The sequence below is a fragment of the Apium graveolens genome, chromosome 1 (genome assembly GCF_009905375.1).
Source record: "Apium graveolens cultivar Ventura chromosome 1, ASM990537v1, whole genome shotgun sequence".
Lineage (NCBI taxonomy): Eukaryota > Viridiplantae > Streptophyta > Magnoliopsida > Apiales > Apiaceae > Apium > Apium graveolens.
This window is the reverse complement of record NC_133647.1, coordinates 93,156,410-93,181,526: the sequence shown is the minus strand read 5'-3', so window position 1 is coordinate 93,181,526 and position 25,117 is coordinate 93,156,410.

Genomic DNA, 25,117 nt, shown 5'->3' with positions numbered 1-25,117 from the left:
AGAACACAAAGTTAGGCTTTGAAGTTTCTAAAAGTCCGATTTAAAGAACTGTAAAAATGAGGGTCTTACCTTGCTTATTTAGAAGATACTTGTGAACAAGAGTTGTAGGCCATCTCAATACCTTTCCAACGAGCTATAGACCACAACATTTGAGTGAGTATTGAAGGAGATATGGCAGTTTGAAGTTGCTGGGTTTGTTTTAGCCGAGAGTTTTCTTCTTGAAATGGGAAAGTCAACTTTCAATTTGTATTTGTGTTATGATATTTGTTGGTTGGTTGCTTCCTTTTGTCTTGGAATTAAATTAAATTTTTACCATGGTGAAAAATGTGTGACTCACAATCAACCAACCAATCCTTCCCACTTGTCATGCTTAGGTCATCAAGCTTAGGTCATCTTGTTAGACTTGTCTTCTTCTTGTTGGTTTGATGACATCATCATCCCTAACCTCCTTGATTAACTCTTAATTGCTTGCCTAATGACCGCTGATCTGTTATACGGTTCGCTTAACTTTCATTCTCGTTTATCGTTTGAGGAATCATATCCGGGATCTTATCACTTGGGTTCCCCTAAACCTTCCTCAATATTTTATATTCTTTTTTATGATCCCCTCTTAAAATCCTTGAATTTCAATCTTATTTATCCTGTTACCTTATACTTACTTCTTTCTGTATCTGGTGGATTTCCGGGAAAAATCAAAGTGTTCGGAATTGGATTCTGACGATCTTTACATACACTTATATACCATATAGAGTCCTAATAAAATCTCAGAATATCAATAACAGAACCCCTACATAGTGTGGCATGAAAAGTTTTCTTATTCAGCATAATCAGCAAAATCACTATTCATAAGGGTTTCAAAAATTCCAAAAATTGGGGTTATTACATTCTCGGCCGTGTGGATGTTTTTCGATTAGCGCGTGTTACACGCGTGTTTTGCTGGTCATATTTTAATTATATTTTTAATATTTTCTGCAGGAATTATTCTGAGTAATTTTATGAAATTAAATATAATTTCATGCGGGAATTCAATTTATTAATCGGCGAAGTTCGCGTTAGAAAACCGGGAAATTACTTGGGTACCCGCGGAATTTTGTCGCCGTCTGCGATGAAGTTTTACGAGCGGACGGTGGACGGTGGACGGTGATGACGTTGTTCTGAGTCCTACGATTTAAAATACAAAACATGATTAAAATTATAAAATGTGAGTTAAGACATAAAAATGCGGATAATAATGATTACTAAGTGTATTTAATTGGTGTTTGTGAATTGCGAGTAATATTGTTGACTGAAATCGGTGGTTGGGTTTTTGATTGTGATTGATTGTAGTTGTGTTTGTTTGGACGTTGGAATATTCGACGGGTTAGCCGATAATCAAAGGAGGTGCTGCCCGATTTCCGAAAAAAATTAATTACGGAAATACGAGGCCGTACCCAATGGCTATCGGAACTTCGATCGATTATATGTAGCTATTTTGTACGAAATCTGATTATGTGTTGTGATGAAATACTTTACGAAAATTGATAACCCTAATTTCATAAAAGGATAAATATACCTATTTTCTGAAAATGAACACCCAACCGACTTTCGAAGACATGAACCCTAAGTGATACGTCTATTATTATATGAAGGATTACGAGTCGGGTTTTGTTAACAATCGGGTAGGGTGTTAGCGAGGATATGTCAAGCATAATCGAAGGTCTAAATTAGGGTATTTCGACTTTGTAGGTGCTAGTCGGAAAGCCCAAGAGTTGGCGTTGGATAGCCTAGCGAGCAGTCGACGAGCTCAGTAATGTTCCAATCGAAGGACCTGAGTGTTGAAGTCGAATCCATGGTAATCTAGTGGTTAGACGTTAAAGTCTGAGCATCCATGTCGGCTCAAGGTCAATCGATTTTATTTGTAAAGCTCTGTAAGGCAAGTACCCCTGACCATATCTTTATGGTTCAGCATATATGAATATAATGTTGTTTTATTCTCGTAGTGGAATAGAACAATTTAAGTTACGTATCCCCTGGGTTTGAAATTGTTTCGTTGACTTGGTTTTTGGGGAAAAGTAACTTCTGAAAATGCCTATCTCTAAATTTTTTAATAAAATGAAAATGTTTTGGAAAATGTGCTGTTTTATAATTGTTTTGACAAGAGATAGGTAAGTGATTTGGAAAACTGGATAAAGATGATCAGATAATTGGATGAGTGTGCACAGGAGGCCCGTAATGGCCTGGAAGATAGTGTAAGAGGTGAAGTGGTTGCGCACCCTATTATAACCACCAGCCCAGCATGACAGAGACCTAGCTAGTGTCTGAGTTCCGGAACAAGTTTCATAGGATAGCCTGATCAGCTGTCTCACCAGGGATCATCCAATACTTTTATATTTGAGCAAGTGATTTTGAGATTCCCGGAGAGGAACAAATTTTATAGGTCCTGTGATGGGACAAGTTTTATAGGTCCTGTGATGGGACAAGTTTTATAGATCCTGTGATGGGATAAGTTTTATGGTTCCCGTAACGGAACAAATAATTTTGGGTCCCCGTAACGGGTCAAATGGTTTTATGGGTCCTGTGATGGGACGGAAGATTTGAAAATGAAAGAAGCATGCTAAAATTGAAATTAAGATTTATGCCCATCACACAACTAATGATTTAGTTTTATAGAGCATGCTAGTTTTGATATCCAGTTCATACATGTGTTACTTGTTTTCTAGCGAGCTATGGTATCTGTACCTATAACTGTTTATCATAAACCGCTTTTGATTATTATTCATATAGTGGTACTGCTGAGCAATTGGTTGCTCACCCTTGCAAAAATATTTTATATATGTATTGCAGATGCCTAGGGGATTCTCCCGTGATAGTCAGGGCAGAGTTCCAGTTCCTTCCGTGGCAGGCTCCTCTGAGGTAGTTGTGTTGGACCCAAGCGGGTCTATTGGGTTGCTGAACAAAAATAGTATTGTTTGGATTGTCTTTAATAAGTTGGTTTTGTAGTGATTGTAACCTAAGTCATACTAAAACCTGGAAAAGATCTTGGAAAAAGGGGTTGTGTTTATATAATAATGTTGAGTTGAATTATGTTATGTTGTTAATATTGCTATTGATGATGTCAACTCCCGACCCCGGGGTTGAGGCCGTCACAGTTGGTATCAGAGCCACAGGTTTGAGTCCCTGATTTAGGTTAGGAATAGAGTCAGAAGAGTGCAAGAAGGTTTATTCTATATAGATTTGAGTCAGCAAGTCAACCAGAGGAGCGAGTCTATAAGTTTAGTCAAGGGTTTGAAGACGTAACCCTGATGTTTGTTGGGGATTGGCTGGAACTGCCCTAGGTTTTAGTAAGTCTTCCTTATATATATGTATCATTGGCAAGGTATAGTTGAGGTCTCTAGTTTCTTTTTCTCGAGCAAGTGAATCCGACCGTGAAAGTTCAGGTGGAAGGGTAATAGTCAGCGGCTGCCATGACAGCCGAGTCTTATAGTGAATGTGGATCAGTACTGAGGTTTATACCTTGAACCCTTGTATTTCTTTTCTCGAAGGTTCTATCGGTTGATTGGGGCAAACAATACATATGATGTGACTATTTGTCTGTGTGACAAAGGGTATGGTGGGACGCCACCGAATTATGTGTTGTAAACTGTATGGTACTAAGATTGGGCATCTTACGCACTTGTATGGTTACTCTCAGTCATATCAGCATTTCCTTCATGTTTCTTCTAGAATGAATTATCTTGACTTTGAAATTTTATTTGGTATTTTATGATAATGAATTTTCTTCGGTAACCACTATGGTCAGACCGTCCTAGTTATGGAAAGTAAACGAAGAATTGACTGTCAAGAGAAATAAAAGTTCTGTATCCAGTTGCTATTTTGGAATGATGGCAACATTAAGGATTTGTGATCCATTGGAAAAGGTTGTTGTCTTAGAAAAGTTAATTCAGTGATTGTTGAATCTATGGAAGATGATAGGGAACCGCCTTTAGAAGAATGGTTGGCTGAAACTTGGACTAGTAGGCCTAGCAGAGGTCCTTAAGTTGACCTAGTTTTCGAGGTTGCTTGTTGGTAATTGTGGCTGAAATAGCCAACCCTGTTTTATTAGTTAGTTAGTGATACATATGGTTATTAATATGTTATATGTCACAGTACTGTGAACCGTGGAGTTGAGTGGTGAAAGATGGTTATTATACTTGTTGGTGGTTTGGTTGATGTTGATGGATTGATATGGTTGTTGGTTGATTGTTGGTGTCGGTTTGAGTCCGACTGGTAGTCAGTAATATAGAGGAAATGCTACCCAAATTTTTGGAAAATACCCTACTTTTAAAGCTACAACGTATACTATGATGTGTTAGTGGTGTTTCAGATGATACTCCAAATTGTTAATTAAAAGGAAGAGTTGGTTAATTTTATCAGCTAATGGTCAGTTATATAAAAGTCGGTTCCAATTATATGAAGTTAAATGCTAACGTGGTTTTCAAATTCAAAAACAAAGAATGTTCAATGTTTCAAATGTGGTCATAAGGGTCAGGCTGTATTAGAGTGTAATCCAGAAAATCCAGGAGTTATTTGCTACCATTATGGGAAGGTTGGGCATATTACAAGGAGTTGTGGAATGGTTACTCAAGGTACTACATCCTAAGGGCTAATACCCAGCACGGTTAGAGGCAGAACTTTCAGAGTAACCAAAAGATCGAGCGGTTAGAATTCGGATGTAGTGTAGCTGATCTGACACCCTTAAAGGTAGAAGAGTTTGATACGATTTTAGTAATGAATTGGTTGTCTTGTCATAAGGCAAAGATTAATTCGGGAAAAGCGAATAGTAAAGTGTACGGCAGTCACTAGTGGGGTGAATTGCTAAAGCAAGGAGCAAGATAAGAAGCCCTTCCAATCATGCGAAGAAAGGAGTTAATAAGCTAAAGAGATAAAGTAGATCCACCTTGTGTAAAGATACGATGAAGAAAATAATTAAGTTGAAGGAAGTTGAGTAATATATAATTGCCTTGGAATTTCTTTGAAGGTCAGTGGGGCGAAGTAATTAGTTCGATAATTGTAAAGATATTAGTAGGGAAAGTGAACATACTAGATATAGTTCCTTGGTTTACACCAGAGATGTTGCTGAAAAGAAGGATGAAATTATGAGAGTATGTAATGATTACCGAGAGTTTAACAAAACGACGAATAGGAATAAGTAACCCTATTAAGAATTGATTATTTAGGTGACTTAATTCAAGGAGTGTGTTATTTCTCGGGGATTAACTTAAGGTCCAGCCTGAGAAAGTATCGAAGACTGTAGTTAAAATGAAATATGGGCATCACAATTGTTGGTAATGTCATTTGGATTAACAAATAAATCAGTAAGGGAACATGGTGTATAAGGAGTGCTTGGATAAGCATGATTGTATTTATTGATAACATCCTCAGCTATGCAAAGATCAGGGATGTCCATGTGGAACGCCCAAGGATTTCCCTACGAAGATTAGAAGGAAAGGATTGAATGTGATTAAAATCGCTAAGGAGTTAATAAAGAAATAAGGGAAAAGTGGAATGTGAAGTTCAAATATCTGAAGGTAAGAAGAAGTGAAGATATGAGATTACTTTCCAGTCTTAACTGATGGTGAGAAGCAAGAGGTGTTCGAATGTTTGGAAACTAAATTGAAAATGAGCACCACCTATCATTTGTAGACGAAGGGTCAAAGTGAAAGGACGATTTAGGCGATATAAGATATGCTGAGAGTATATAGTTTGAATCTAAAAAGAAACCGCGGTAATCACCTACCATTGATTGAGTCTTCTATGTTAATAATTGTCATGTTAGTAGTGAATGCTACCTTGCAAAGCCTTGTCTGAGCATAAGTGTGAGTTCCCATCTTTTGAGAGAAAGTTAGAGTAGAAATGTTGTTAGATCCTGAGTAAATTCAGCGCACCAAGAACGTAGTGGTTTTGGTTCGAAAAAGAGTTGACGCAGCTTGGGATAGACAAAGAAAGAAGACAGATTTACATTGAAAGAGTATGACTATAAAAGTAGGATCGTGGGTATTAACAAAATTTCACCTTGAAAGAAATTGGTTAGGTTTAGTTAGAAGGAGCGAGTTGAGCCCTAAATATATGTACCCGTTGGAGGTATCGAGAAAGATAGATGAAGTGCTCATGAGTTAGCATTGCCATTACAGTTACAGACACTTATAATGTGTTCTACATGTCATTGTTAAAGCGATATGTTCTTGATTCGAACTAAATCGTTGAATAGGAGCCAATGGACTCTCATCCAAATTATTTTGTGTGGAATGATCGACCCATAACCTAGATCGTTATGAGCAAGACCTTAGGAATAAATTTATATCTATAGTGAGTATGTTTTAAATGAATCCTCGAGTAGAAGAGTCTACTTGGGGGTTAGAATCAGATTATGCTTGACAAATATCCTTACTTGTTGGTTAAAAATCAGATTTTGAGGACAGAATCTTTTTAAGGGGGGAAGATTATAACGACTCGTATATTTTTATATTGTTTAAATGTGTAATTATTAAATAATTACACAAATAAAATATGTGTATGGGTTCAATCAGCTGGATATCAAATTATCATTACTTATATGTGATTACTGGTGTTCGAGGATGATTTGTGTAATTAGTTGTGAAGCTGTGTTGTTTTGTTTTTTTATTTAAAGGTGATTCTATTCAAGAATTATTTCCATAAATATTTGGGTCATCTTTAAAATCATTTTTATGGCTTCATAATTTTATTAATTATTTTTAGGAGTTTTTAAAATTGAGAAATCAATATTTTATTGATTATTTACCCTTAAATGATTTTCTGATCGTATTCATTTGTAAAATATGTATTAATTCTAGAATAGTTTCAAAAAATATGAAACTTATAATTATTCAAGTTTGGAATATTCCGAGAATTTTAATATTATTTTGGTAATTTTTGAGATAAATATCATCTGTGTGTTGTTTCGCTTATTCGTTCAAAACGGGTATCCATTGTGTTTCAAAAATTATTTTAAAATTTTGAAAATTCTATTTTTATTAACTTTTAATTATTGGTGATATTTTATAAAATATTTTATTAATACTCGGGTTTTAATTATTCGTGAATTATTCGTTATAAAAAAAATGCGGGTCAGATAAATTTTGTTGCGGGGTTTATTTGGTTAATAAAAAAACAAACAAACAAGGGGGGGCTATTTTCAATCGGGTAGAACCCGACTCTTTCTTCTCCATCTCTCTACATCGTCCTCCTCCTTCTCTTGAATCAATCTCTAAAATCTCTCCCTCTCTCGATTTATTCTTTCTTTCCCCTGATTTCTCTTAAATCCCTATCCCTCCTTCCCCTTTCTCCTTCAGTTTGGGTAAGTATTCGATGCCGCCTGTTCTTTTTCCGATCGCCGCCGTCCCTCACTTTCTGGCGAGGTGGCTGTGGTGGCGTGTGTTATACTCGTGTACGTGTGTGTGTGTTGTGCATGTGTGATTATTACGTGTGTATGGTGCTGGGCGCTGTTGTGTGTTGTCACTCTGTTTCTTCTTTCCGGCGACAACCGCCGCTCCGTTTGTCTATTCCCTGTTCTTTTCCGGTGTGTTTTTCCGGTGATTCATCTCGGTTCTGTTTTGTTGGCTTAACATACATGTATATATACATATGATTATATATGTGTGTATGGTAATTGAGTCTGTTGGAATGGTTGGTTGTTGTTCCCTGTTTGCCGCCTGCCTTCTCGGCCGTGTTGCCGTTTTTCGATTAGCGCATGTTACACACGTGTTTTGCTGGTCATATTTTAATTATATTTTTAATATTTTCTGCAGGAATTATTCTGAGTAATTTTGTGAAATTAAATATAATTTCATGCGGGAATTCAATTTATTAATCGGCGAAGTTCGCGTTGGAAACCTAGGAAATTACTTGGGTACCGGCGGAATTTTGTCGCCGTCCGCGATGAAGTTTTACGAGCGGACGGTGAACGGTGATGACGTTGTTCTGAGTCCTATGATTTAAAATACAAAACACGATTAAAATTATAAAATGCGAATTAAGACACAAAAATGCGGATAATAATGATTAATAAGTGTATTTAATTGGTGTTTGTGAATTGCGAGTAATATTGTTGACTGAAATCGGTGGTTGGGTTTTGGATTGTGATTGATTGTAGTTGTGTTTGTTTGGACGTCGGGATGTTCGACGGGTTAGCCGATAATCAAAGGAGGTGCTGCCCGATTTCCGGAAAAATTTAATTACGGAAATACTAGGCCGTACCCAATGGCCATCGGAACGTCGATCGATTATATGTAGCTATTTTGTACGAAATCTGATTATGTGTTGTGATGAAATACTTTACGAAAATTGATAACCCTAATTTCATAAAAGGATAAATATACCTATTTTCTGAAAACGAACACCCAACCGACTTTCGAAGACGTGAACCCTAACTGATACGTGTATTATTATATAAAGGATGACGAGTCGGGTTTTGTTAACATTCGGGTAGGTTGTTAGCGAGGATATGTCAAGCATAATCGAAGGTCTAAATTAGGGTATTTTGATTTTGTAGGTGCTAGTCGGAAATCCCAAGAGTTGGCATTGGATAGCCTAGTGAGCAGTCGACGAGCTCAGTAAGGTTCCAATCGAAGGACCTGAGTGTTGAAGTCGAATCCAGGGTAATCTAGTGGTTAGACATTAAAGTTTGAGCGTCTGTGTCGGCTCAAGGTCAATCGATTTTATTTGTAAAGCTCTGCAAGGCAAGTACCCCTGACCATATCTTTATGGTTCAGCATATATGAATATAATGTTGTTTTATTCTCGTAGTGGAACAGAACCATTTAAGTTACATATCCCCTGGGATTCAAATTATTTCGTTGACTTGGTTTTGGGGGAAAAGTAACTTCTGAAAATGCCTATCTCTAAAATTTTGAATAAAATGAAAATGTTTTGGAAAATGTGCTGTGTTATAATTGTTTTGACAAGAGATATGTAAGTGATTTGGAAAACTGGATAAAAATGATCAGATAATTGGATGAGTGTGCGCAGGAGGCCCGTAACGGCCTGGAAGATAGCGTAAGAGGCTAAGTGGTTGCGCACCCTATTATAACCACCAGCCCAGCGTGACAGAGACCTAGCTAGTCTCTGAGTTCCGGAACAAATTTCATAGGATAGCCTGATCAGAAGTCTCACCAGGGATCATCCAATACTTTTATAGCTGAGCAAGTGATTTTGAGGTTCCCGGAGAGGAACAAATTTTATAGGTCTTGTGATGGGACAAGTTTTATAGGTCTTGTGATGGGACAAGTTTTATAGATCCTGTGATGGGATAAGTTTTATGGTTCCCGTAACGGAATAAATGATTTTGGGTCCCCGTAACGGGACAAATGGTTTTGTGGGTCCTGCGATGGGACGGAAGATTTGAAAATGAAAGAAGCATGCTAAAATTGAAATTGATATTTATGCACAGCACACAACTAATGATTTGGTTTTACAGAGCATGCTAGTTTTGATATCCAGTTCATACATGTGTTACTTGTTTTCTAGCGAGCTATGGTTTCTGTTCCTATAACTATTTATCATAAACTGCTTTTGATTATTATTCATATAGTGGTACTGCTGAGCAATTGGTTGCTCACCCTTGCAAAAATGTTTTATGTATGTATCGCAGATTCCTAGGGGATTCTCCCATGATAGTCAGGGAAGAGTTCCAGTTCCTTCCGTGTCAGGCTCCTCTGAGGTAGTTATGTTGGACCCAAGCGGGTCTGTTGAGTTGCTGAATAAAGATAGTATAGTCTGAATTGTCTTTAGTAAGTTGGTTTTGTGGTGATTGTAACCTAAGTCATACTAAAACCTGGAAAAGATCTTGGAAAAAGGGGCTGTGTTTATATAATAATGTTGAGTTGAATTATGTTATGTTGTTAATATTGCTATTGATGACGTCAACTCCTGACCCCGGGGTTGAGGCCGTCACATGTATCAGTTAGTGACTCATCAGATTTTGAGTCAAAGTGCTCATACTCCTGTGTGATTATTGCCATCCTGTTCTTTTTGATGACATTGGTTCTTTAACATCTCACTTCCAATGAGAAAATTCAAAACAAAAACAAAGCCCCAACCGATTTTAACTCCTCCCACTACCATAATTCTTTCTCCTAATCAATTCTAAACATCCCATTATCCCACTAACCCATAATCATATCCCACTTCTAATTCTTATTCTCTATATATACATACACTTACATACATTCATTCCATCACTTTCATTCTGTCAAACCCTAATTCTCTCTACACATCTCTATTTTCTCACTTTATCAATTTCAATGGCACCCAAGAGAGCCCACACTCAAGTTAGCAGCAGCATTAACCCCGCCACTACTGATTCTTCGAGTGTTGGGGGGAGGCCTAGGTTTGTTACTCTGGAGGCTGAAGCGGAGTACACGGGGCTGTTGACTAAGCAGATAGCGAAGGAGAGGGGTTTTCTACCTTCGGGTAAGGATGGCAAGCTTCTCGAGATGATTTTGGAGATAGGTTGGGTGTCGTTTTGTGAGACACCCGCTGCTGTGCATATGAGTGTCGTTCGTGAGTTCTATGCGAAATTAAAAGCTGATAAGAATGGGTATTCAGTGGTGTGTGGGTTGATGGTGGAGTACAGCCCGAAGGCTATTTGTAGGGTTATCAACCAACCCGAGAGACAACCAACTCAGGAGGAGTGCGTTAACAAGATAGGAGATGATTTTGATTTGGATTTGATTGTGGTTACGCTATTTGTCCCAGACACTCACTAGAAGTTCAAGAGGGGATCGAACGAGTATCTCACTTTCCTTGCCTTATGCATGAACAGGTTTGCGCGTGCTTGGAATGCTTTTATTTGTGCAAACATCATGCCTTCTTCTCATGTGCATGATGTGACTATGGATCGTGTAAAGGTTTTATGGGGGATTTTGCAGGGAGATTATGTGGATCTCGGGTCTGTTATTTATCAGGGTATTCTACGGTTTTTGCGTGGGAGCACTACGAGGTCTATTCATTATGCCTCAATTGTGACTAATGTTTGTGTGGCGGCGGGTGTTCATTGGCCCGTACACGAGCAGCTTCAGTTACCGAGCGCCCCCATTTACAGTTCTACGATCTTGAGCATGCATGAGTGGTTTGGTGGGAAGGCTGACGAGAAAGGGCTTGGGTACACATATGATCATTTGCCGGAGGCCCGACCAGCCGATTAGACGTATGCTGGTGGTTCAACTCAGGCACACAGAGCAGCATGGAGACATCAGATGGGTGAGCCTAGTTTGCAGCAGCAGCAAGAGGTCGAGGATAGTGCTGGTTTTGGCTCGGCACAGTGTAGGCACTTGACGAGGAGGATGAATGCGATGTATGACATCCAGAGCAGGTTTGTGCAGGATCTTACTCAGGCTTTGGGTATAACTTTTAGAGCCACGGGGGTTGACATACAGTGGCCAGTTTTTGAAGAGGATTCTGTGTACCCACCTCCTGACACTGCACCCACGGAGGGTGATGATTATTCTGATTCTGAATAGGTATGCCTTGATTCCTTGCTATTACCTTCATTGAGGACAGTGAAATTTTTATGTTTTGGGGTCGTGGTTAAGGAATATTTGTGTGTGAGTCCATATATATGAATATTCATGATAGTTTAGTTCATATAGTGTGCATATTTGTCATGTAGTTATTTGTTTTTTTTGTTTTGCGTATTTGTTATCATGTCAGTATGTTGCATATAGTTGCATTGGCATTATATCATGATCCCTTAAGTTTACTTTTCTGATTGATTTGTGATATTGATTCGAGTGTAGTGATGTTGTATAGAGGAATGTTAAGTCCTAACGAATTGATTTACATGCTATAAACAAGAAAACTTTCACTAAGTCTTATAGGTTGCTTGAGTGCTAGATCATGATCATTACTTGTTTGTTTGTCGAGGTTTAATCACTTGTTTATGTCTATAATTTATGATATTCTCTTAGTGATGAAGTGACATGGATTTTTAAAATTAGAGAAAAATATTGGATTTCAATGCTAGTTATGGTTAGGTGTCAAATGGCTAGTAGCCGGCTCATATTTATATGAGTAGTCTAGGGTTGAGCGTGATGGAGCGAAACACACTCATTCAAAAATTGTGAAAAAAATAAAAAAAGAAAAAAAGAAAGAAAAAAAGAGAAAAAGAAAAAATATGTGTTATGCATAAATGATCACGAGTGGGCTCTTTAATACTTGTAGTTATTAAGTTCTAGGGGACTTTGTGCCTAGTGACCTAAGGCTTTTATACTCTGGGATCCGCTAAACTAACGCTCACTACATGGGTATTACTGCATAAGTCTATTATGGACCTCACTCATTGCACGATCAAATAAGCATATTTGTGTTTGTTATGTGTTATCAATAAAAGCATGAATCCTTGTATAACTCCGATAAAATTGAAGTATTATCAGTCATTTTGAGGATATCATTTATTCTGTTTATAACCTTGTGATTGTCTTGGCGAGTGGTGAGTTATGATTATTGATCTAGTTTCGAGAGTATATCTGTTAAGCAATTGCATACATGCACGTTTTTGGCTTGTAAGTTGATTTGTGGGATTTGATTAAATGTTGTGCGAATAATTGCATTTGTTGAGATGTTGCTTATTGATTGGTTTAGTTATTCTGAGGGGATCATTGCATTCATGTTAGTTGCATTTATGCATTTTTATTTCTTGTTTTGAATCTGTTATGCTTGAGGACAAGCATCGATTCAAGTTTGAGGGTGTGTTAAGTGGCATTTATATCCACTTAGAACGCTTTGTAAAGGCTCGAATTGGTGTTTTGTACTCAAGTTGTTTGTCTTTTTGATGTGTTTTGGTAGTGTTTTGCATTTCAGGGCATAGTCGGTAGAAGAACTGGATTTTACATGTTTTTTGCCTAAAAGAGTGTTAGTATGGAGCCTCGGTTGATGCGCAAAAGAAACCAGCATTTGAAGTCAAGGAATAAGAAAAATTAGTTTTTTCCATAAGGTCAGGGCGATCGCGCTACACTTGGGAGCGGCCGCGCTGGTTTGGCAGAAGTACAGGGCGGCCGCGCGGGATTACAGAGCGGTCACGCTAGGTCGTTTTCTAGAATCCTAATTCTTCTCTGATTTTAGAGTTTGAAGCCCAGCTCGATTCTGAAGCCTATATGACTCCTAAAAAAAGACGTTTTTCATAACGAGAGCAAGGAGAGGACGGCGAGAAGACCTAATAGCACAAATTCAATGAAGGAGAAGAAGAACTTATTTTACTGGTGATTCTTTGCTTAAGTTGTAATCTTGGATGCTTGTTTTCTTTTTTGTTTGAACCTAATACTCTTTTTAACGTACTTTGATTATTATTCAGTTTATAAAGACCTAGTTTATTTACCATGCTTTCATCGAAACCCACGGTCATGATGAGCTCGGTTATGAACTAATCATTATCGTGGGTATCTAACGGATTTACTTATTGATTTCAATAGTTTATTTATTTCGATACCTTAGTTTGTGGTGATTGTAAGATATCCTAGTATTGGTTGTGCTTATTCGTCTTATGAGCATCACGAACTTATAAGATATCGTGTTAATCTCTATTGAAGTGACAATTAATATAAAAATTTAGAACTTGTCATGCTAGCATAGGTTCATGTATTTGTTATGCATGATTTGTAGGTAATTTTAACCATCTTACTTGCCCTATATAATCACGATAGATAACTTGCGAATTAAACCTTTATGTTGTCAAATTCTATAGACATATAGGGTCTCAATATAATTGGTATCTATTCAACGTCTATCTCTTTTGTGGATGTCTGGTAGTAGGGTATTCGTACAACGAAAGTTGGCGTTTACTAGTTTCGTGTTATCTGATTAGTTGTCATCACCATTGCATGCTAAGGTTAAGAACAATGACTTTGAATGAAGTATTTAATGAAGTTAGAATTCCATGTTTGTCTCATATAGTTAATTCAATTACTTTTAATTTCTTAGTTAATTGCATGTTAGTTTAATCTTAGTTATAAATAACCCAACTTGTTATTGTCTTAGCATTGAAAGATAACCATACATTGTTGAGGAAGTTTCTTTTAGATTTTCCAGACTGTTTTAAAGTTCAAAATGAAGAGTAAAGTATGATATTGGCTGAAGCAAGAATGAATATGTTTACTTGATTTCTGCATTTAGATAGTTTTGACATCATCAATTGGAAGTTGTACATATTTTTATAATGCACAAGTTGAGGGAGATTGTTAAATATAATCGATGATATTATGACAGAAACTATCAGAAATTCTTATCAGGACTTATATTAGTATTTACTGAAGAGTGACATCATTAGTACTTATATCAGTACTTGATGATCAACAGCTGACGTCTTCAGGATTTATCAATTCAGTAGATTTTCGAGAAGGAAAAGGAAAGCAGGAATTTAAGGAGGTGAATGACTCTATCTCAGAAGCAATCATACATGGATATGGTTTATGCTTTGAGCATTGCGTACATTGTTATATCATTCGCATAACCTAGCAGCTCTCAAGGATATTTTTTCATCCTTTGAGAGAGTACTTTTGTAATCAATTTTTATCTATTAATATAAAACTGTTGATTCTATTAAAGCTTTATCATTTTTTTTGCATAAACTGTATTCACCCCCTCTACAGTTGATTACGGACCTAACAATTCTCTCTCAGTTCAAACTCTTTCTCCCTCAAATTTCTTACCCACTAAACCTCAAACACTTCAAATGGCATCAAACACTGTTAGAGTTTTTATCCCAAAGGAGGGCACCAACTACTTTGCATTCACAGATGGTAACCAAGCTCCTGATAGCTTTAAGAGTTTTGTTAAGTTCCTATCTGAGACATTCTTTACAGGTGCTCTAACAGCAAATCCAATTTTGCATATGGATGTTCTCAATGATTTCTGGAACACAACTATGGTTAGGATAGTGGTGCATGAGAACCAAGCTGCATCTTTGGTGGTAAACTGCTCAATCCAAGGGCAACAGGTGGAATTAAATGAAAATGATGTCAACAAATCTTTGGGGATTCCTACTGACAACTTGAAGGAGGTGCCTACTCAAGAAGAGCTAGCTGAGTTCATGGACTTTATTAACTACAATGAGAAGATTAACCTGGCTAGCTTGAATAAGAAGCATCTGAGGACAGAATGATCATTCCTGTTTGTCTCAATTATGAAGGCTTTCACCTGCAGAAAGACAGTGTATGACAACATCTCAAGTGTGGTCCAGAAGCTGGTGTTCTCAATGGCTCACAACATACACATAAATGTGGGGCTTCTGATTTTGCAGGATCTTAGCACAAAGCTCACAATGCCTTTGTCCATAAGAGGTAATTAAATTTTCTTTCTTAGGTTTATAATGTCTACTTTAAAACATAAATTCAAGACATTTATTTACTTAATGGTATAGATAGAACACAAATAGGCAATTGTAAACAGGTGTCCAAATTCTATTTGGCTCATTTATTACAAAAAATAAGGTACATGTAAGTCCTAGAATCACTCAATTTATGTTGGAGAGATTTAGGACTTACCCTTACCCTATGCCTACTATGAGGTCTAATGCCCAAATTAGTACAGTTATGGCTCCTGTCCTTGTGGAAGAACAAATACAGGAACACCAGCAGGGGTCTTCCTAAACTGAGACCCTTCCTTCTTAACCATTAGAAGCTAGGAAACCAACCATTTTATCCTCTCAAAAGGGCGAAGTGAGTAAAAAGAAGAGAAGCTGGAACCCCCGACTGTTATAAATGATAGTGGTGAGGACCAAATGCAAATAAAGTCTAACCTGGTCAAGAAAATAAATAAGCTAAAGAAATCTGAGTTGACCACTCAATTAGCCACCCCTGCATCCTCCCAAAAGGATGTAGTTGAAAAAGAGGGTTTAAAACAGACTCTAGAGGCATCCTCTCACTAGGGTTTCTTTATTGAACAAAGCTCTCTCCCTAATGCATCTTATAAAAAGTCTACACCACAACTTGAACACATTCAAGTTTATGAATGAAGAAATAAGGATGAGACACACTCTAAGAGCACATCATTTGAAGCTCCCTCATTTATTCAAGGGGATCTGCCAACACTCAGTTCTCAAATCACTAATCTAATCTCTTAAATTTCTTCTACATATAATGAGACACTTGTATCCACTTCACAAGTGTTTCCAACATCAAGTGACATAGTTCATGATACTGTGCTCACCACCCAGGAACCACATTTAGTGGGTGAGAGGCTACACTCTGGGGTAGACCTTGATGACACCAACAAAAACACAGGGGTTTCATCAATTTTTACTGAAGACCCCATGGTTGTAACTAATGCACCTTCATATGCAAATCAATCTTCACAGATTAAAAGGTTTGATGGTATTACTCCTGAGGGGGAACTATCTAAATCCTCTCTAATTCAATTGGAGGTTCCTCATGTAGGGACAACTCCCCTCAAAACCCTGGCTGACATTTCTCTGTCAATTGAAGCTAGGAGTCCAATTGTCAATGATCCAACCATTGGGGAGACAAGTCAAGCACATTCAGGTGCTAATTTTTTACAAGAAGAACAAGGGTTTGAGGCCATGGTACATGACAGTAACCTGGTCAAATCTCCTCCAATTCAAATGGAGGTTCCCATTCTTGGTGGACAATACACTGTCACAATCACAGTTTCTATGAATTCAAATATGATTCCAATCACAGGGTTACGTACCACTCCTCAACCCTCTACCTCAAATCAAACAGATATACCATCTACCTCCAACCCTACACAACAACCCTCACACCTCATCTCACAATGGATGCAGGGTGCTCATACTCAGCCAATAACCACGAATGATCTTTTAGTGGACCAACTCTCTGGCCTTGCCAATATTACCCAACAGTTGCTCACAACTCATATGTCCAATCAGGACTATCAGGCTATCTTGTTTTTCTTATAAAATAGATGTTGAAGAACATCAGCAAAAGATTGTCAATGAAGCTGAGCAAGATTGAAATCTTGATGCTTGGCTAGAAAAAGACTTCAATTTGGAGATGGATGAGGTTTTGGCTAGGTTTAGAGAAGAATTTATAACTATACTAGGATGCAATGCCAAAACTCTCAGTCCACAGGAGGACTATGATGTTGTTATAGAAGTCTAAAAGGAACAGCTCAAAGCTTTTCACCTCATTGGTAAAGCACTACAATAGACTCTGAATAGTCATCAAGACAGAATCAGGAGATTGGTAAAAGACAAACTGGATGACCTTGTGCCAACTCAGGTGGAAATAAAGAATAAATTCAACAAATTTGCTGAGAAAATGGCAAGGTTTGATGTTACCAGTATGAAGTAGAGCATCAAAAATCTAAAGCAATCCTTTATGGCTCTGCATGAAGCTGTCCAGAATCACATCACATGTAACAATGACAAAAGGGTCAAATTGGATCAACTACATCAAGCTAGGTATGAACCTTCAGCTCTTTTGATGGTGGGAATCAAGGAGTCTCTTCAAGCCACGTTTGGTGTTTTTGTCTCATCAAGCTCACAATAACCAATCTCCACATCCACAAATCTTCAAATTCAGTCTCTTCAACAGCATGTCTCCACTCTGCAAGCTTACAATGACCCACTCACAGCATAGGTCATATCTCTCACTACTCTAGTGCAGAGTCAATAAAATGATAGAAGGGCCCTAGTAGACTGCCACAAGCATCTCCAAATGCAGAATTTTGTCTCTCTGGGAGCTATAATGGGTGCCTTGAATGTTCCATTACCTACTCTACCGGAAGCTGTGAGGCGAGAAATTCCAACTCCACTACTCCTGCTTGCTACTAAGACTAAGGGGGAGATAGAGGCTAGGATTCCCAATCTAAAGAAGCTGGAAAATCAAAGGAAGCTGGGAATCTACTCCTCACTCTGGTCACACCTCTACACATGTAAAAATCTCAAAAGATGTTGGAAAAGACAGACTCCAGAAAGCTGTAGAAGGACCTTGTCAAAACAAGGAGTTTAATGAGCGATTAACAGTTTTGAGAGTGTCTCTTCAAAACAACTACATCACCTACAAAAGAGCTTTGTCCAACAACATCAATTTCCTAAGAGTGGTGATAGTAAAGATTGAAAATTTTTTGGAGAAGAGGATAATGGCCAATGTTAATGACTGTGGTTTGGACATGTGTCTACAAGTGTCTCTCTCAAATATTCAAACCATGAGAGCATCTGAGCTGGATGTATAATTGACAAAGTAAATCCAGTAATTCCAGAGGATACCCAATTGCTCAATAAACTCAAAAAGCTCAGATAGCTTCTTTTCTTGAAGCCTATCTATATCCAAGCAAGGGGGTGCCTACATCTGTCCACAAACCAAACAGTGCTGATACTTCACAGTTCCTCAAAATTTTGTAAAGTGAAATACAAGATTGATTATGACATTGGAGACTGATCTCAAAACTAAGAAGAATAAAACAGATGAAGATGAAGAAATGATCAGGATGCTGGGAATATACCTACAGAATGTTGAGACCATGTTGCCAAGTACTCAATTCAACACAAAATATGACAAGGATGATGATGAGAAGAAGAATGATGAGCAAAAACCTTTTGGCTCAAATCCAAGTGAATCTTCTAAAGCAACTGGTAGCAAAGTAGAAGAGAAGAAGCAAGATGAGAAGAAGAGAGATGACAGAAAAAAGGGGAGATGAAAGAAGATGAAGGAAGAAGGGTAGAGAAGAAGGAACCAAGAAAGATGTCCTATAAATTAAAATCTCTCAAATTCAAACCACCAAGCTTAGCCAAAAACTATTTCAGCCAAACCTACCTCAAAAGCCAAAATACATGTATAAACAAACCGGAAACACCCTATTCAAGATACCAATCACATACAGCCATATCACTATAAAGAAAATCATAAACCTACCTTCATTCAAGCCTCCAACCATAACTCACTTCAAGTCTATTGGAAGAAAACCAAAAAAAATACAAGCTGGTGCTGGGCTCATCTAGAATTGCTTCAATCAAACTGGCTTTCTGCCTCTAAATATGTGCATCACAGATGAAGACTTTTTCCAATAATTAGTTGAAGAAATCGTAAAAGTTTGGGTTGTATCACTGACAGAAGTCAGAATCTACTGCCAGGATGGATCATTCATTTGGCTTAGCATGACAATAATAGAAACTTTCTCAACTACTGAACTGAAGAGGGTGATCAAATTGATGAAGGATAAGGAAACAAGTATAATAATGTGGAAGGCTATGATGTCTGAAAGGTTGAGGGAAAGGAATGAAAGGCATGCAAGATTGAAGGTTGAAAAAGAAGAAAGGGACGGAAAATATGCAAGGGAGATAGAAATGTTTGAGCAGAGATCTAATGAACTCAAGGCAAGGGGGATGAACAGAATATCACAAGATGGACACTTTCTGAACATACAAGTTGGCAGATTCACAAGATTCAGAGTTGGTTACTCAAATGGTTACTCACTGGATGAATGACTCAAGCTTGTAGAAGCTCTAAGAGGGACTGAAATCATAGAGAAACTTCAAGTGCTTGTAGAGTTAAAGGACTTTATTAGAAAATAATCAGGCTATGAGAAATTCATGTGATGGTTGTAATTATTGAATTTATGTAAACACTCAATGCATAAAAGATGTATTTTTTAATCTGTCATTTTTATATAATTTTTTTAACTTAGGGTTAGTCTAGTTATCATGAATGAATTTATGTTAAGCAATCTTCTCACAAATTGGGGGAGATTGTTGTGCAAGGCATGCCTACATAATAACAAGACTAAGTCACATTGACAACCCTAAGATTTAGTTGTTTGATAATCAACTTTGTGTTTTGTATTGTATTACTTGAGTCTGTAAAATGGTTAAAAGATTAGACTGGAGTATTTTCTGTAAACAGATTCAAGCTAAGAAATAAACTCTAGAAGAAGATCAAGCCATGATCATGTTTCATAGAAAACTGAAGAAGCTTGGACTTGAATAAACTATTTTAAGAAAAATGTTCTAAGTCAAGATATTGACAAGTCACAGATCAAGATATATAGAAAAGTCATTCGAGAACTCCAGAATGACTTATCGAGAAGTCCATAATGGCTTATAGAGAAGTCTCAGAGATATCGACAAGTCAAATGAAGATATGAAGATTGGAGATATCGACAAGTCATTTCTGTATGTAGAGAACTCAGAGATATCGGCAAGTCAAAATGAAGATATGAAGATTGGAGATATCGACAAGTCAATTTATTATTAGAGATCTCAGAGATATCGACAAGTTAAAATATATATAGAGATCTATGAGATATCGAAAAGTCAATTCTACATGTAGAGATCTCAGACATATCGACAAGTCATTCAACATGCAAAGATCAAGAGACATCGACAAGTCAAATATACCTATAGAGAACTCAGAGTTCTCGATAAGTCATTATACTTATCGAGATGTCACTTCTCTCTATAGAACAAACTGGAGATCTCGATATGCCTCTCAAATATAGAATACAAACAAATGAAGATTCAAGATTATTAGTCAACAAACGAACTATCAACTAGATTGAAAAGTCTACAAAGTAGCTGAGGAGAATACAAGATCAAGGGCCAAGATTAACTAGACAAAGGATTGTCAAAGACATGCAAGACTCTACACATATTTGCTAAGCCAGAAATGGAAATATAAATAGGTGGCTTTAGAAAAGGGTTTAGTACATTTTAGTGCAAGTTTTGTAAACCCGTGCTGCTAGTGTATAAAGTATGCATCGGTGCTTAGTTTAGTAGTAACAAACAAATTCATATTTTCTTGTATTCTCTCAAGAAAGAAGCTGAGTTCTTATATTTTTAAGAACACATAATTTGTACCAAGACAAACTTAATTAATACAAATAAAGTGAGTTTTGAAATATTGTGTTTGTTGTGCTTGTTATTTTAATTCTGCTAACATAATTTCTCTACAATTACACTGCTTTGTTCACACACCAATATCCAAACTTTAAAAAGGCTAAAAATCAAGAAAACACATTCACCCCCCACTCTGTGTTGTACTCAATAGCTAACAACTTTGCAATAACCCTTATGTAGATTATGTTACTGTAAGAATTCGATGATCTTGGATCTTAGGTCTTGGATCTTTCTTCTTTCTTCATGGTGCAATAATACGTAACTCCCGGTTAACGTGTTGAAGACTTGGGTCTTGGAATGAAGGATCACCTCACCTTACTTCACCTGAAAAAAAGTCTAGATAACAAATCTTACTACTTAAATCCCATCTAAGAAGAAAATATTTGTTTGGATGAGTATAAAATAGTACAAGACCAAAGACGAACGTAATATATATAATTGCCTGTTAGATATATTTGAGATGTCATGTCTAATCTGTTGTGTTTAGTTTCAGAACTTAATATCAGGACTTACTGGAAATCAGAACTTATTGAAGTCAGAACTTATATCAGAACTTAAGGCTGTCAGGATTTATATCAGGACTTAAGTGCGGGTACTTTAGATAAGGAAAGCAGCTGATTTACAGGAAAGGATCGTGACTAAAACAATAGAAGATATGCATGGAGAGTTAGAAGACTAGAAGACTTGTAGAAGATGAAAGAGATATGTCCTAAGTCCAATCATGTATGAGGATTTAGGAATAACTTTTATGTAATCTGTTTGATTTCATTGATATTAATAAAAGGCTTATTTTGTTTTTATTGCGGGCTCTATCTATTTAAATGTTTAAATAAGATATACCATATTTTAGAGTAAAGCTTTTTATGGATTGTGATGAGATCATAATAGTGAGACCTAAAAGATGATAACTCTAAACTTAAATAGTTCCTGGTCGTAGGATTACTAACTGGTAATTAATAATCCGCAAAGATCGGTATATACTATGCTTGCTTCATTATGAAGGAGGTCTGTTCTCGTAGACATTTATGTGGTGACACTATAGCTAGTATGTAGGTGCTTATTATAGAATAAGTTCACTGAACATGACTCACACAGCTGAACAACTGATGGAGTTCACTCACGTGTCAGCAGTTGTTCACATAGTGATAGTTGTACAAGTATCCTTAGATTTGAGGTCATCATAGTCATCTTGTGTACAATGAAGTATGTTTTGGTTTAGTTCTTAGGCTCATGGGACAATTATAAGGGCTCTACTGGGTATAGGAATTTGTACACGAAGATAGTGTATGATCAATAAATGATCAACCCCTTCCTGTGTAGGAAGAGAATGTTCAATGTTGATCCACTTATATTAGTTCAGGAATCTCTAGCCAGAGTGAATGAAATTAGAAAGGAGTTTCTAATTTACATTAAATAGAACTAAGCATAGTGAATGGGAAAGCAAGTGATTAAATAAGATAGGCTTGACACAAGTTCCATGCCTTGTATTTAATCGTGACATTGCAGGGTAGAAGGAATTAATTGTACGGTAACTACTCACTAAATAGGTTCTTGGTATTCTAAGCAGTGAATTCGTATTATCCGGATAGTCGCGATATGCTGAGAAGTATCCCTCACGATGTAGAATAAATATGATTAATTAATTAATCATATTTAATGAATTAGAGAATTTATATAAATAATGATAAAATAGTTTTATTATTATTTATTTCTACTACCGGCTTAATATTGAACCTACAGGGTCACACCATAAAAGAGAATGATTTAATGGCTGATAATTATTTATTTATGAAATAAATAATTAATTGGTAAATTTAATAATTGATTAAATAAGATTTAATTAATTATAAATTAATTAAGAAAAGGTTCTTAATATTATTGATTAAGAATTTAATTTTTGGAAATTAAATCAAGTGAGAGAATTATTTCTAAAGAGTTTAGAAAAATGATTAATAATTAAAAGGTGTTTTAATTATTAGTGAGAATAATAAAGGGTTAATAATAATAATATTTTATGGAAACAATTTCAGCTGAAAATTTTGCCTATAAATATACTATTATAAACCCTATTTTTGCCTCAACCAAAAAGATTTACAAAACCCTAATTCTCTCCATCTCCTCCTCCTTCATTACATCGTTTTCTTGGTGGATACCGGTGGAGTACTTCACACTTGAGGAGCAGCTGCTAAGGATCTCCGTTCATCGTTTTTGGATCGCCATTAAAGACCTCCATATTTCCATTAACGTAAAGCTTCTTAAGGTAAACATACTGAACTACGAATTAAATATTATTTTTCGCATGGATCCTGCGGAGGGTTTCAATTTTTTTTTAAGATTTAAATTTACGTTTTCGCTGTGTTTATGTGCTAAAACCCCTTTAATGGCATCAGAGCTACTTGCAAAAAGTTTTTAATTCGTTTATGTGTTTAACTGTTTTCGATATATGAGCATGTACGTGATTCGCCATGATTTGATGTTGATATAATATGCTTATATATGTATGGTTTGGAATATATGATATTAATGTGAGTTGTATAATCATAAGATGATTATGTAATCTGTATATATATTGATATATACATGATTTATGTTTGTTCTAATTTTGAGAATCATATTAGATATGGATTCTGAATTGGCTGCTGCAGATTTGCTGAAATCTGGGTCTGGTATTCGATTTACGCAAACGAATACCCTATTCCATAGGTAAACGAGCGTCTGAACAAAACTGATAGCAAAAGCTATCAACGACTCGTCTGTAAGGCCTTTGACGTCGTTTACTGTCCGTAAATAGTGATTCTTATTTTTCTGATTTGATTCTGATTTTTTTGATTTTTGTCATATTTTCTTTTTATGATTAGATCATGGATAATATGATATGTTAAGATCAGATTATGTGTTTTAACATGCTTTTATGTGTTGTATGAGCATGGTGGATGGTTATGGCCTTTCGACCTTAGTGTAATGGTTATGGTTTTGGTTTTAAATAAGACTTGCATGTCGTCAATCTTTGTAATCATAAATCTCGAATGTAACTCGAGTTATTCTTGTAAGTTCATTAGATTAGTTTTACTTTCAATCATGTAATGTAATTGAAGACTCAAGAAGGCTATCCAATGGAGGTGATACAAAGAAGAAGACGAGGCATACAAGAAGTCTAAACAAAGAGGAAGACTTATGTAATAAGTAGTTGTATTTATTTCCACCACCATATTAGATTGACCTTGATCTTTATCATGAGCTTGATAAAGATCACATAGGATGGGGCCATAACCAAACACATTTACTTTATTGCACTTTATATTTACTTGTTTATTTAATTTTATATATGAGATATATGCCTATGTTTACCATGCGATGATAGATTTAGGTGAACTTAAATCAATATAAGGCCTACTCTAGAAAATCTAGAATAGGAATCGTTTCTTGCCTTAACAATAAATATTATGAATACGATCATGAGATTCTTGTGTTTATGAAACACGCAATTGAATATGAATTTTCAATATTGAGAGAAAGGATGATTCTGTCAACAACAGATTTCTATCTCTAAGAAAGGGTTATTAAGTGACGTCTCTTGACAATGCTCCACCCGATCTGGGAATCATCTGATTATCGATTATTGATTTGAAATATTTAATTTAAAAGGAAGAATCTCTTTATAGTATGATTATGATTGTAACGTAATATAATCCCTCTAAAATTAAATAATATCAAGTAGTAATTGGCCAATGACACAACGGGCTTGTGTCGGTCATAGTCTTCCAATATGGTAGAAAGTGGTTCTTATTTTTAAATCATTGTCATTTCGTGCTATAGCCGAGGGCTTTGATTTCGAAATAAGAAATACTTGTCTATTACATAGAGATGTGTATATTGAATTAGAATCTAAAGGTCGGTATGTGCTACAGCCGTGGGCCGTTGGAGACTGATTCAATTGTACGAAATGTTGGGTTAGACTTGACTTAGAATATTGAGTTTGTCGTGCCAGAGTCGTGACTCAATTATTCAAGAGGCTAAACTTATATTAGGGAATAACATAAGATGTAATTGACAAGAGTTGTCTGCCTATTGAACATCACATGACATTTCGTGCCACAGCCGAGGTTGTGTGATGGAATGTAGGATCCCTATTCCCACTAGCATTATGAATGCTTAATTTTCACTTAGGGGGTTGAAAAAAATTAGATAAACTAGTGGGAGACACTTATGAATAAATACCCGATTCATATAGTGTTTTGAAATGAAATTGAATATTTGCTAAGTGTTGTTATGTGT